Raw genomic sequence first — 15,763 nt, 5'->3', positions numbered from 1 at the left:
TTCACACTAGTACACTATCACACTTCAAGATGACGATTTCTTTATTAACTCTTTGTGGTTTTGTGACATTAAATTATCAGATTTAAGTTCAACTGTTAAAGGCCTCTGTAAAAGACAAGAATAACAATTTCAGATATCACAATTAAATAGCTACTGCCAATTCAGTTAATACCCATTTGTAAAAGTGCATGAATATGTTCAAAACCAGTAATAGAGTTCATGAAACCCCATATTAACATGTGGTGAATAAAAAAATATTTTCAAGCCATCACTTCACTATTTAACTTTATTAGAGGTATAAAAAAGTACCCTCGTTTCTTAATGGTTAAATGTAAACTTTCACACATTTACACTTCAAGATGAACTCTCTCTCTCTCTCTCCCATAAATAATCATAATATTGTGAAAAGCCATTGGTTTAACAAATACGGTCTATTCACTTACTTAATTCTGTTAAAGCACATCTATAATATGCTGATCTTTGAATTGCCAGTCGTCTTTTTAAAAAACAGAATATGAAAGTAATGCTTTGTAATGGCATTGCCTTTGTTTGAAATACAAAAATAATGTCACCTTTTACATAAGCAGTAGAATGATTTTTCTCTTTTTTTAATAAATCATTAAAATAGAATAATCTACATATTTTGGTTTTTCTAAACATTTTGATTTCATTCTTGCATCTAATTTGAGAAGGAATATGTTTTACGTAATACATTTACATTCTAAATCTTACTGTAATAGAAACAAGTGTGCAATTATTTTTTTCCTCTCGATTTGCAGTGAGTTAATTGAACAACGTATATAAAGCGCAGACAGTTGTCAGCCAGAAGACAGGATAATTCTCAGCAATCATCTTCTCTTTGTGAACGGTTTGAATTAAAAGCAATGAACAAATTCAGTCTCACAGTTATGCTGGCTTTAGTCCTTATTGGATTATTTGCCGTGCAGAGTGGTAAGTAATACTTTAATTGATAATCTTGTTCGTCATATCTTTTTTCTTTAAATATTGTCATCAGTTGTCAAACATACTACATGACTGCTGAAATATATGGTATGTCGGATTTTTTTAGATAAAGACAGAAACAGCATGCAAAAATCTAAACTATCAGTTTCTTTGTGAAAAGGTTTAGTCTTGTTTACACTCTTGAAACAATTAAACTATGTCTCTTTGACATATCAAACTTGGACATTATAACAACAAAAAATAAAAAAAAACGAAGAACGTAATAATATGCTTTCTCAAATTAAGCAACGTTTCACTTACTATTTAGTTTCATTTTTATTGCATCATTACATTCAAAATGTACTAATCAGTTTTGCGCATTATTCACAATTTGATTGAAACCCAACGAAGGAAATCTTAAATTGTAGGTACAAATAAAAAGGTTGTTGAAAAAGTTTGATATATCATAGTTCTGCTATTCTTTCCTCCTTATAGTTTTCAATCATTCTTTATATATAGATTGTAATTTATTTCACTCTGGCACATGACGAATTCTTATGTCAAATCATTTTTAAACTATGGCTCATATAAACCATTCTTTTTCAAATTTTCATTTTAGTATCCTTTTTTGTTTGAAGATAAAATTTCCAGACAGTGATAAAACATAATTTCTTTAATACTAAATAAACATTAATTATTATTGATAATGCTGTTTTTTTCAGATGATGGTTATGTAAGTTTTAAAAATACATGAAGTTTGATATATAACATAAAAATCACCGAAACAAATTTTATTGTAAGAAATTCGGACTAACAACTTATTAAAGTCATATCATTTACGCAGTTTCCAATAATGGTTTTTTATGAACATTACACAGTTTCGTTTTCTATAACATGCATAATATAAGCAATCAACCGATTTTAGTAACAGTTGCAAAGCCTAATTTTTATTACCTCATGTCACGTGATAAACATCTTATTTAGGAATATGTAAAGAAATAATCGTATATGATATTACATTTATCATATCACTCAACGTACCAACTTCAGACCAAAATCACCTTTCTAGCAGAATGTGTAATATTAAAAAAAAACATATAATATTCTCCATAGATATACACTATAGACGTGGAATAAAGAGCTAAGAGCCATTCTATACAGCACTGTATAGTAATTAATTACATAGGTGAATAGTATCAGTTTATCTATGTTTCATTGGTTCTATAACACACGTCCAAATATATTCGAATGAAATATATCCTGTACTAAACATGAAGACGTACAGTGACTTTAAGTCGTTCTTATCCTTGATTCTTTTCCTTCTGTTTTGTTTGATAGATATTTCAATTTCCAAGCCTACTTCACCTACATATATATATGAAGCCTTTTTGTTGTGTACTCAAAAACAGATTTGGTCCTAATTCAAACAGGAAAACCAACGGTCTAATCTATATAAAAACCGAGAAATGAGAAACACTTATGAACCACATCAACAAACGACAACCACTGAAAATCAGGTTATACAAATCTACATCATAATTGATTCAAAATTTAATTTTTATTTCGGTATTTCAGGATTATCATCCAGGGTATTATTCACCATGGCAATACAACAATGGTTACTATGGCTATAATGGATACAATGGATATCACGGACGTTATGGCTGGAATAAGGGATGAAACAACGGTCCATGGGGAGGATCATATTAAAGAAACAAAGGCTATCTGTATAAGAACTGAAACTAGAAAGATATCAATATTGATATGAATGATGAATAAATAAAGCCTTGGTTGTGTTTTCTCTTAATCATTTTTGTTTGTAGCCATCCATCGTTATAGTTGTGTTGTATTGATTTGCACACAGCTTTTTTGGCACTGTACAAAGAAATATTTAAACCCTTTCCTTGAAATAAAAAAAAAAACTTTTTAAATACGAACACGAAATATTGAATGCATGTTTTTAAGAAGATAACATTTTTTTCCAGAAGTTTTATTTCCAATTTTGAGAGAACGAAAAAATACCTTACATCATTTCGTTATATAAAGCCTTATATTAAGTCTGTGACGCATAGTGTTAATTGCCAAACTATCGTTTTTATTTATCACCAAGGACGAAAACATTCTTCCTGCCAATATTTAAAAAAAAATAGCATAAAAAATAAAATACTTTGCTGTATTATTGTGGTTTATAAGACGTTTTCCTACAAAAATGAAAATCAGAGATGCAAAGGAAGAGGTACGTTAAGTGACATTCGATCTTTAAAAGGGGACACGAAAAATTATCCATTGGCATCAGATGTATCATCACTACAATTAAATTTTGAATATGTACCTGAGAGCTTAAGCTGTCTACTAGAAACAATCTTTACTGAAATGGACTGAGATGAAGATAACTTCCATTGGACAGGCAATTATTCAGGCATCAAGACCCCGTGTGCTTATTGCACCTTTGCAAATTGGTCTTGGCATTCAACTTCACGTTTTTGGGTTTCTACTTTAAATAGCTTGGGATATTGCTCATCTTATTAAGAAATTCAAAAATTTGAATCCAGCACCGCTTTAACACAAGGAGTTGGCATCCTTCGCGAAATATGTAATAGTTTTATTTAATTTGTAGCTGACAACGTTAACCATAATATGAGAACACTCGATTGCAATAACACATTTTATGGTATGGGAATCATTGCCGGCATTACACCAGGTACTAAGTAAACAACGCCAATTCCTAGAATATCTGATAATTTTTCTTGTCCCCTTTCAAAGATCGAATGTCACTTTTAAATAGTTTTGCAGCAGTTTCTATTACGGCTTCTTTTTTCATCGTCTGGATTTTGATATGTTGGTCTGTGGTAAAAGTCTTGCAGAACACAGGATGCTGTATCTCTCAACGTAACAACGCTAATTTTCCCACAAATATCTGTTATAATAATATATTCTCCAAAATGGTTTCTGAGTTTTTTCTTCATATAAACTGAACTGTATGCTTGTTATCAATACAACTCATTCATTTTATTTACCAGCTCTGCAATGGTTATCTGTTCATCCTCGTGTTCTTTAAGATAATCTACATTTTTTAGGAATTGTTCACCATAAGCTGGTGGTATTCCTTAATTGTTTTCGTCTGCTTTAGTGTCTGGTGAAAATGCTTTTGAGACTTTCTTACTTATTCGGAAGTTAACACTGCAGGTCTTATGATATAGTGCATCTGCAGCATGTAAATCACTTATGCATTCCAGTCTTCCACGTACTTCCGCTGCCCACTTATCGTCTCTTTCATTACAAACTTGTTCTATCCTCCTCTGAAAATCATCGGTTCGGACAGGAAAAACGTACTTTCCTTTTAATTTACATTTCAGTGCTTGTTTCCAGCAAAATGAGCAATGATCTTAATAACTGAACTGTGATTTTGAACGTAGGCTCGGGATATTAGTGACGGATTCCTTCAGTATTCTGCTGCCTCTTGCTTTTTGTAATTTCTGTTGGGTTTGTATATAATTTTCAACATTTCTGATGGACAAACTGTGCTGCAGAAGCTAGTATCTGATCCTCTTTTTTCTACTAGCTTTATTTATTCCTTGGCTTCCTTTTTCCCGTAATTTGACTAACGATGATAGATTGTCATCTTAGAGGCATATAATGCATTTTTCCATAACGGCCACTGACACCTGCAAGTATATAAAAAAGGTATAGCCTTTAAACATTAGAAAATACGTATATTTCTTAATAGCTAACAAAACAATGTTTATGTACCGTCTATCACTTGATCTTATATGCATGTTGTGTGTTTATTTTAAAATTTAAATACTCCTGATGATGATTTGTGCTTTATGAACAAGAAATACAATCTTAATACTTTATGAAACATGAATTGTTACTGGCAACGTAAATTAAATAACAATGTTTCGAACTGCTAGTACCAATTTGAATATTTATGAATTTTAGCGTGTTTGTACTAGGCTTACGCTCCGATGTAGATTTTAATGTGCTAGCTCGTTAAAGTCAATAAAAAAACAACTTTGATGAGTCCAACAATTCTGATCCCAAGACTCCTATCTTTTGTTTTTGAAATATATCATGCTCATCGGGAAAGAATCAACTAAAAATCCAAGAGTCTTTGGTTTAACCTGCCAGTAAATCACAGCCTCCTGCACTCAAGGATATCAGATTATCTTTTAACTACCGAGACTGGTATTTGATATTTTGATATGAGTATATTTAATCTTACATCAACCATTTGTGCAATGTACATGTTACTCTACGATTCGTGATTAATTACCGTAAAACCTAATAAATCACCGCTGGATTAGATCTCATTATGACATACGTGATATTACAGTAGTTCTGCTTATTTCATTCAATATATCCATACAATCGGCAAAATAAAATAATTTGGGAATTTTCAAAATTGCTTATTTTTTGAAAAAAAAATACATCTATTACGGAAGAAGTAATAATCATCATAACAATTGTTATTTTGGGGTTTGTTTTTTTTTTTAATTTGTTTGTTCTTTTACATTAAAATTAGATTAATGTATTTATTTTTTTCTAGTAATTAATATTTTATGTAGTAGTCTGTCAGATATATGCTACTTTTCTTGTCTGTATACATATTCTAAATGTTAGTTTTATGTCGCGGACGGCGTTCCATAGTTTTATTTATTTTTGATAAGGACGTAATTGAAATGTTACTTTTTTAGAAATAAAACGTATAAAGGGGTTTAATATAATAATACATACAATTATTTCTGTAAATTTGTGTACTTTATATTACTACCTTGAATAATGCCGAATTTTTAATCTGAAAAAACAGCGTAGTGTCGTCACTCTAGAATTTACGTTTGATGATTTGTGCTTTAACGGTGGTCGTAACTTGCATAATAAAGGATATATAGATATAGGAAGATTTGGTATGAGTGCCAATGAGACAACTCTCCATCCAAGTTACAATTTATAAAAGTAAACCATTATAGGTCAACGTACGGCCTTCAACACGGAGCATTGGCTCACACCGAACAGCAAGCTATAAAGGGCCCCAAAAAAATTACTAGTGTAAAACCATTCAAACGGAAAAAACCAACGGTTTATTCTATAAAAAACGAGAAACGAAAAACACGTATGAACTACATAAACAGACGACAACTACTGTAATCAGATTCCTGACTTAGGACAGGTGCAAACATTTGCAGCGGGATTAAACGTTTTAATGGTACCAAACATTCTCCCTTTTCTGAAACAATAGTATAACATCACAACATAGAAAAGCACACTATAAAATATCAATTGGAAGGCTTAACTCAATCAAAAAACGTAAATTAACACACAATGAACGAATAAATTTGACCTGTGACACCTGAATGCAAATACACAGTTAATAAAAAATTACAAGGGATAAATAATTAAAGTAAAAAGTAAATAAACAGGTTTAAACAAAGTTAAAGTATGATATCACTGTGAAATGTCAAACAATTTTTAGAAAATCATCACTTTTGAAGAAACCTGCGTCATATCATACACAGGTAAATGAAAATAATTTTGTTGTTAAGTATTCTTCTTCTTCTGTGTGTATAAAATCTTCCGTTTAGGAATACCAAGAAATTTCTTCAATATCAATAAAACTAATCTAACACTTGGTACATATGGGGTGAATATCAACAATAAAACTATACAATTAGTGCTAGATAAAACTTCCTGTAAAGGTCCAAGAACAGCATCTATTGAAAAAATGAAATAATTTTGATGTTCATAGTACGAAAAAGTGAAAATTTGTAGTAATACCAAATAATCAAAGCTGGTATATAGACAAGATCCATGTTAACATTAAATAACAAAAACGCATTACAAATAGTATCAACAGGTCAAATTAAAAAGAAAGTACGATTTGAGAGTACTCGCAGTTACTGACAGCTAGTTAAAAGCCAAAACAATTAATTATAAAAAATCATGCATTAGAGACTAAAATCAACTAAAATACATCCCAGGGATTTAGTATTTTAACGTCATGAACAGTCAAAGAAGACATGACTTGTGCAATGCCAAAAATAAATGTATCGACAGGTAGTAGGATAGTTAGAAGTGACTTCTTTATAGATAAAAATGAACGTGTATGTGTCGCTTTACATCCCGTTTGAAAAGAAAATACAAATTTAGTTATGTTTCAATTTGCTAATGACAAAATCGATATTAATGCCAATGTAAACTATATTCAGAGATCTAATTACAACATTGGTACGATAACCCTTACTAATAAGTTTGTTTAAAGGTTCGATGAGTTTACACGGATCACATAATGATTTCCGCGCTTTAAGTACAATTTTACCATAAAATTAAGGATCTGAAATACAATTTTTAATAAGTTTTCTACAGGTACAGCCGAATTTACTAATCACGAAATCCCTGACTTAATAATTTACCATTGATGCATTGATTACCTTCGTTAAAATCTATGACATCACTACACACGGGCATACCGAACGAGTTGGGATATATAAATACCGTATGATGGAGCCAAAGGCACATCGCCGTCTAAAAAGGAAAATTAACAATAGAGAATGAATAATCGTCTCTTTTATAGACTTGTTATGGATACTTCCCATCAATTGAAGTCTTCGTTCATATTTTATAGATATTTTTGCAGAATAAATCAACGATAAAACTTGTACTGACAAAATGTCTTGTTGTTGTAGTTGTCTCCCTTTCTGTGTATGACGATCTTTTTATGACAAAATCTGTAAGTCAAAATCCACAAACTATACCCCCAAAATTGACCCTTTTAGACAATTATTCTTTCATAGACTTTTTATATGTTGTATATTGAAGTCATATGATAACATAAAAGCAATAATATATTCTGTTGTTATTAGTATAACGTTTTGCATAGATTGATTGGACTAATAAACTAACAAAGGACTACGAGCAGTTACTGACATGCCAGCTCCAGACCTCAATTAAACCGATTGAAAGATTATGTCTTCATCATATGAAAATTCAAGCACAATCCCTCCCATTAGGGGTTTAGTATCATACCATCATAAAATATTTGAGAACATAACCCGTATCATGCCAACAACTGGTTTTAGAATAAATGAGTTTATTTCCGCTGCATAGACCCTATGAGTGAATCAATATTAATACCAAAATATGCCATCTTTAATGACCTGACAACAGTATCGTAACTATATCCCTTCTGAATAAGCCTGTTTAAAGGTTTGGTTAGCTTTTGATGTGAGTTTCCACATTTTTGTGCTTTGTATAGAATATATCCATAAAATATTGGATGTGAAATACCTGAACGTATAAGATGTCTGCATGTTGACTTATATTTACGAATGATGTCCTTGTACCGATGACAAAATTTAGTAAATGTTTTGACTAGTTTGTGATATTGAAAACCCTGGTGTTATACTTTTTCAGTAATACAGAGATTATTTCTATCGTTAAAATCAAATACGTTGTTACATACACGAGCGAATCGAACAAGTTGAGATATATAAACACCATAAGATGGTGACAAGGGAACATCAACATCTAAAAAGGGATAATTAACAATAGGAAATGAAAAATCATCTCTTTTATCATATATTTTGGTATTAAGCTTCCCGTTAAAGATATAGATATCAAGATCCAGGAAAGGGCAGTGTTCATTGTTAGTATTATCTTTATTCAAAGTGGGTTCAGCAGAATAAATCTATTTAGTGTACATACTGAAGTCATCATTATTGAGAGCCAATATATCATCCAAATATCTAAAAGCGTTATTAAATTTTTGTATCAGATTTTGTTTCGATTGGTCTTTGCTGATTTTAGTCATAAATTGTAACTCATAACAATACAGAAACAGGTCCGCAATAAGTGGTGCACAGTTAGTCCCCATTGGAATTCCGATAACTTGTCGATATACGGAATCTCTATAGCGAACAAAAATATTATCTAGTAAAAATTCAAGGGCAGTTATCGTATCAAATCAGTTCCAATTGACATAGTTCTTTTGTTTGTTGTTACTTAAAAATGACCTTAAAGAGTTTGAACATATATTTTTGCATTCTGACTTTTAAAATGCCCATTTAATTAGGTGTGTGATTTTTTTCTCAATAAGATTATGAGGCAAAGTGGTATATAGGGTAGAAAAATCAAAACTTTAAACAGATTCGAAATCACCAATATAATGGATATAATGTCTTCTCTGTCTCGTTTTTGACGTGCTTGGGATTCTTCTTTGCGCTGATCACTTGTATGGAAGCCTACTCTTGTGAGCTCTTGTAAAGCTTGATTCATATCTGCACAAGCAGGCATTGACATAAGCCACTGTGATCTTTGACTTTCACCCATTCCACGGCCTCTTGTAAGTCCTTCTGCTGTTTTTTTACACTCCTCATGAACACTTGTTCAATCATAAGATCTGAGGAAAATCCTGCTCAATCTCTTTCACTACGTCTCATTACATGATGGCCATCTCTGAAAGTAGCAAAAACTTCTGGGTGATCTGTTTCAAGTTGTTGCAACATCATTAGATATACATACGCATATATAGTATGTAAGTTGTGACCAGGGAAGGCAAAATATGGCAAAATATGGCAGCATATCTTTAACATTTTTTAAATGCAATTCCCAATCGCAAATCCGTTCTGCTTTGATAAACTGTCTAAGGATCTGAATCATTTCTGTATACTGAAGCCATCATTTAGAGGTTCTGTTTTTCTTCATTACTTCGAGTAATCTATGAAAACTTTCGTCGATGCTCTTAAGTACAGCATTATCACATGTAGAAGATATGGACAGTCTTCCTTCCAATAATTCTTTATATAAATCGGCTACCTCAGTCAAGATGTTGTCGTCAAAACTATTATTTATATTCCATTCTTCATTTTCGTCTGATTCTGAGAAAATGTCATTTGTGTTTATTAAACTGAAAACCGCTGTAGATTTGAGAAAATCAGACGGGCAGAGATGTTCAAAATGTTGCAACCTACCTACTGTCCATTTAGTTCACATCTGTTTGGCGACTTTTTATTATAGGAGTGATTGTTGTTAAATGAAAAAATTTACCAATTATTTCAATGTTTGCCTATCATCTTTTAAACTATAACAAATGGAGAAAAACTTTTAGAGCAAACCTGGTCAGCAAAATCTACAAATAACCTGATATTATCGAAATTGCCGACATCTCCTTATTGGAGTTTTTGTCCTTAAACAATGATTTGTACAGTTTTTGTCTTGAAATCATATATGCACTAAAAAGATTTCAAAATATGAAACACTAAGATCAGTAAGATAATATCTACAAATAAGTCAATGACCACAATCGTTACTCCTTATACAAGATATTGCCTTTAAATGACATTTTTAAGTAATATTTTGTGTATTTGCTTTTTATTTTGAAAAGTATAATAAATAGCAATTTGAATAGCGAAATGATCAGCAAAACTAGATATACAAATAAATCATCATGGCCGAAATGTTTAATCAACCCGTAATAGTTATTGCCCTTTTAATGATGATTGTTTTCATAACTTTGCGTTTTTTCCTTTTATCCTCAAAACTGGTATAAATAGATAAAAACTTTTAAAAGCAAAAATGATCACAATACAAGATCTGCAAACAGGTCAGCAGAAATGAAGTTGTCAGTTGTCCTTTTCTAGGAGTAATTGCCCTTAAATGACGATTTTTTTATTAACGTTTTGTGTTTTTGTGACATTAAGTTATCAGAGTTCAATTCAACTGTAAAAGGCCTCTGTAAAAGACAAGAATAACAATATCAGATATCACAATTAAAATGCCATGAATTCATGAAAACCCGATATTAACATGTGGTGAATAAAAAAAGATTAAGCCATCACTTCACTATTTCACTTTATTAGAGGTATAAAAAGGTATCCTCGTTTCTTCTTAATGGTTAAATATAAACTTTCACACATTAACACTTCAAGATGAACTATCTCTCTATCTCCCATAAATAATCATAATATTGTAAAAAGCCATTGGTTTAACAAATACGGTCTATTCACTAAATTATGTTATAAACGTTCTAAAATATGCTGATCTTTGAATTACCAGTCGTCTTTTTAAAAAAACTGAATATGAAAGTAATGCTTTGTAATGGCATTGCCTTTGTTTGAAATACAAAAATAATGTCAACTATTACATAAGCAATAGAATGATTTTTTTCTCTTTTTTTGATGAATCATAAAAATAAAATAATCTACATTTTTTGGTATTTCTAAAATTATTGATTTCATTCTAGCATCTAATTTGACAAGAATACGGATTACGTAATATATATACATTTAAATCTTATTGTAATAGAAACATGTGTGCAATTTTTTTTTCCTCTCGATTTGCAGTGAGTTAATTCAACAACGTATATAAAGCGCAGACAGTTGTCAGCCAGAATACAGAATAATTCTCAGCAATCATCTTCTCCTTGTCAACGATTTGATTTAGAAGCAATGAACAAATTCAGTCTCACAGTTATGCTGGCTTTAGTCCTTATTGGATTATTTGCCGTGCAGAGTGGTAAGTACAAATTTTAATTGATAAAACTTGTTCATTATTTTATTTCTTTAAATATTGTCATTATTTGTCATATGGTATGTCGGATTTTTTTAAATAAAGACAGAAACAGCATGCAAAAATCTAAGCTATCAGTTTCTTTGTGAAAAGGTTAGGTCATGCTCACACTCTTGAAACAATTAAACTAAGTCTCTTTGACATACCAAACATGGCAATTATAACAACAAAAAATGAAAACGAAAAAATAAAGAACTTAATAATATGCTTTCTCAAATTAAACAATTTTTCACTTATTATTTAGTTTCCTTTTTCTTGCATCATTATATTCAAAATACATTATTTTTGCGCATTATTAACAATTTGATTGAAACCCAACGAAGGAAATCTGAGAATGTAGGTACAAATAAAACGGTTGTTGTAAAAGTTTGATATATTATAGCTCTGCTATTGTTTCTTCCCTTTATTTTTCAATCATTCTTTATATAAAAATTGCAATTTATTTTCTCTCTGGCACATGACGAATTCTTATGTAAAGTCATTTTTAAACTATGGCTCATATAAACCATTCTTTTTCAAATTTAAAATATCATTTTTTATTTGAAGATCAAATTTTCAGACAGTGATAAAACATAATTTCTTTAAGAATAGATAAACATAGATTATAATTGATAATGCTTTTGTTTTCAGATGCTGGTTATGTAAGTTTAAAAATACCTGAAGTTTGATATATAACATAAAAATCACAGAACCAATTATATTGTAAGAAATTCGGACTAACAACCTATTAAAGTCATATCATTTACACAGTTTCCAATAATGGTTTTTTATAAACTTTACACAGTTTCATTTTCAATAGCATGTATAATATAGTCAATCAACCCATTTTAGTAACGGTTGCTAACCCAGTTTATATTACGTCATGTCACGTGATAAACATCTAATTTAGGAATATGTAAAGAATAAATCATATATGATATGGCATTTTCAATATCACTCAATGTACCAACCTTCGACCAATATCATCCCTCTAGCAGAGGCTGTAATATCGAAAAAAAACATAGTATTCTCCATAGATGCACACTATAGACATGGAATTAAGAACTAAGAGCCAATCTATACAGCACTATATAGTAACTAATTACATAGATGAATAGTATCATTTATATCTATGTTTCATTGGTTCTATAACACACGTCCAAATATATTTCGAATGAAATACTGTGGATTCATTATTATTCGTTAGATACCAATATTCGTGGATTTCGTGGGTACAGGTGAACCACGAATTTAAATATTCAACGATTACCACATTTTTGATGTTTTTCTTCATAAACAGAAACAAAAATATTACAGTCATTCCTTATAAATTAATTCTAAATTCCATTTTTAAGGTCGGGTCAAAGCACGCGGTACTAAGGAAAAAGAGAAGAATGATCGACTCGGAGTCAGAATAATGTGTCCAGGTAAGGTGACATGTCTTACTGCGGACTGTTACCTTGTGAAATAGCACGTTGAAAATCCGGTTCAACTTGTCGTTCTAGTACACAGCAGGGTTCACTTTACATTAACATGTTCTCGTTCCGATCATGCATATTAATTTGCCTCTGGACGTTAAGCAGCTATCCATCATAATAATCTATTTCATTAATTGATATTTTAAATATTTATTTCGATATTTCAGGATTATTATCCAGTATATAATTCACCATGGCCATACAACAATGGTTACTATGGTTATGATGGATACAATGGATATCACGGACGTTATGGCTGGAATAAGGGTTGGAATTACGGTCCATGGGGAGGATCATATTAAAGAAACAAAGGCTATCTGTATAAGAACTGAAACAAGAAAGATATCAATATTGATATGAATGATGAATAAATAAAGCTTTATCTGTGTTTCCTCTTAATTATTTTTTGTTTGTAGCCATCTATCGCTATCGTTGTGTTGCATTGATTTGCACACAGCTTTTTGACACTGTACTGAGAAATATTTAGACCCTTTTCCTAAAAAACTTTTTAAATACAAACAAGAAATATTGAATGCACGTAAATATCTAAAAAAGATAACATATTTTTCCAGAAGTTTGATTTCCAATTTTGAGAGAACTAAAAAGTACCTTACATCATTACGTTATATAACGCCTTATATCAAGTCACTGATCCATAGTGTTAATTGCCAAACTGTCGTTTTCATTTATCATTTAATATAAAATTAAGGAGATGTGGTATGATTGCCAATGAGACAACTATTCAACAAAGTTCAAATGAAGTGGATGTAACAATTATAGGCTACCGTACGGTATTAACCCTGATTTGTACTAGACCGACACGCTGATCCGGATTTTAACATGATAGTTTACAAGGTAACAGTCCACAGGAAGGCATTTAACCTTACCCGGAGACATTATCCGACCAGTCTTTGCTCTTACTTCTTAATGCCGCGTGGTTAGCGGAGAAGCGTCGAATACCAATTTTTAAGTCTTTGGTTGGCCCCGGTCGCGGTTCGAACCCACGACCTCCTGCACTCGAGGTGAGCATGCTATCACGAGACCACCGAGGCGGTCAGGTATAATAAGAGCCTACAGTAATGTTGTAATAGATTCAAAAAACACAAAACATTTTCCTCTGTTGGAGTAGTTTTGTGTCTTGAACACATCCTTGTTGATGAATCCCATATAGTGTAAACATGCACAAACGTAACTTATTAATAGTAATATTGACGCCATAAAATGGGGCTGAGGGTATGTAACCCTTAGAAATAGGAAGTTGACATTTGGAAGGAATGATGACGACGTCCGTTGATTTTCTAAAGAGACGACATCAACTTGACCACCTTCGTTCCATAGTTTCCTAGTAAGCAACAAACCTTTATCAAGGAAATCAGAATAGCAAAAGCAAGTTCTGCAGGATCATATACACCATGAGATAAAAGAAAAGCTTAAATCATCTCTTTTCAGCCGGACAGGAAATCTCATAATAGCGTCGATTTTATCAGTCTGGTCAAGTGCTTTTCAGTTCAAAAATTTCATTCTTTAGCAACGGCAATGACGCCACGAAATCGACGGCGAAAATCTATTTTATGTATTTATCATGCTAAACCAAATATATATCATTAGATACGGCAAGTTTCAACTTTTAACTACGTTATTCTTTTAAGAATGAAAAAAAAATAGAATGTCCTTGATAATTTGATTGGGAAAAAAACGTGCCGCAGCCGTGACACTTCTCAGTAAATAAATGTAAATTGTAATGACACACGGAATTTTCCTTTAGATGACACCTCCTGATATTATGAACATTAAATGCCTATTGATACCAAAACTCGCAAGGTAAAACGGCGGTGTGTCAATTCAACAAGTCCAAAACTGGCGACCGGTCAAAGGGAGATAACACGAATGAACAGTCGTTGAAAGGACGGCTGATCAGAAACGAGAGAAAAAAGCATTTCGCTCAATTTTAGTAAATGAAAGAGTGATTCTAGGGTATAATTTCCAATAATTTATCAGTATGCGATAGCAAAACGTGAAAATATGAAAATATCTTGGACATTTTAATTAATCATTGGAATGAGGGCATCTGTCAGGTATCAGGACCCAAACAGTGAGAGAAAATATTACAGAATGTATGTCTGCTTTGGTAAATCACTATTTAATTGAAATATTCCAAAAAAAATATCTTATAATCATTTAGAAATCAGGGAAATTGCCAATATTATAACATTCAGTTTAAAAAAACAAGCATTGTTTTTGAACTAGAATACTACACACAATTAGCTTCAGAAGAAATACAAAAAAGTATCCTATGTGGTAAAAACCGTTTACATAAAGTGAGGGGTTTTGAACCAGTAGATTATTAGAAAAAATAATTAACCCAAGCTTTGGTGGAAAAATTCCATCATTAAAGGGGGAAAATGTTTCAGCATATTCCCTGATTGCATGTTTACCTCTATTTTGTCATTTTTAATGGAAATAATTGTCTCAAGGCATACAAATGCACATCTTCTTACAAGAATCAAATACTATTCTTGAATACACATAACTACTTCATTTTGATTAAGCATTCAGTGATTCAGAAACAGATTTGTTTCTTAGTAGATCTACATGAAAATATATTTTATAAAGATTATGGGTATGGAATGTACATTTTTGTTATATATATTCTATTCTAGAGTAATTTTTTTACAGAATTTCTATAAAGACCTAATGCCAGTTATATCTGTGAATTTAATGTTTATTTTCATTCTAAATATGTTTATATATGCAACAATCAAGTAATTATGTATGTGAGGTCTAATGATTAACACTGAAAT

General features: G+C 31.2%; 1 pseudogene; it reads left to right on the top strand.

The window, feature by feature from the left end:
- Positions 1–865: 865 nt before the first annotated feature.
- Positions 866–2,711, top strand: LOC127702697 (uncharacterized; annotated as a pseudogene).
- The last annotated feature ends 13,052 nt before the right edge of the window (positions 2,712–15,763 follow it).

The sequence above is a fragment of the Mytilus californianus genome, unplaced genomic scaffold (assembly GCF_021869535.1).
Source record: "Mytilus californianus isolate M0D057914Y unplaced genomic scaffold, xbMytCali1.0.p SCAF_5, whole genome shotgun sequence".
NCBI lineage: Eukaryota > Metazoa > Mollusca > Bivalvia > Mytilida > Mytilidae > Mytilus > Mytilus californianus.
This window is presented reverse-complemented; position numbering and strand designations above follow the sequence as displayed.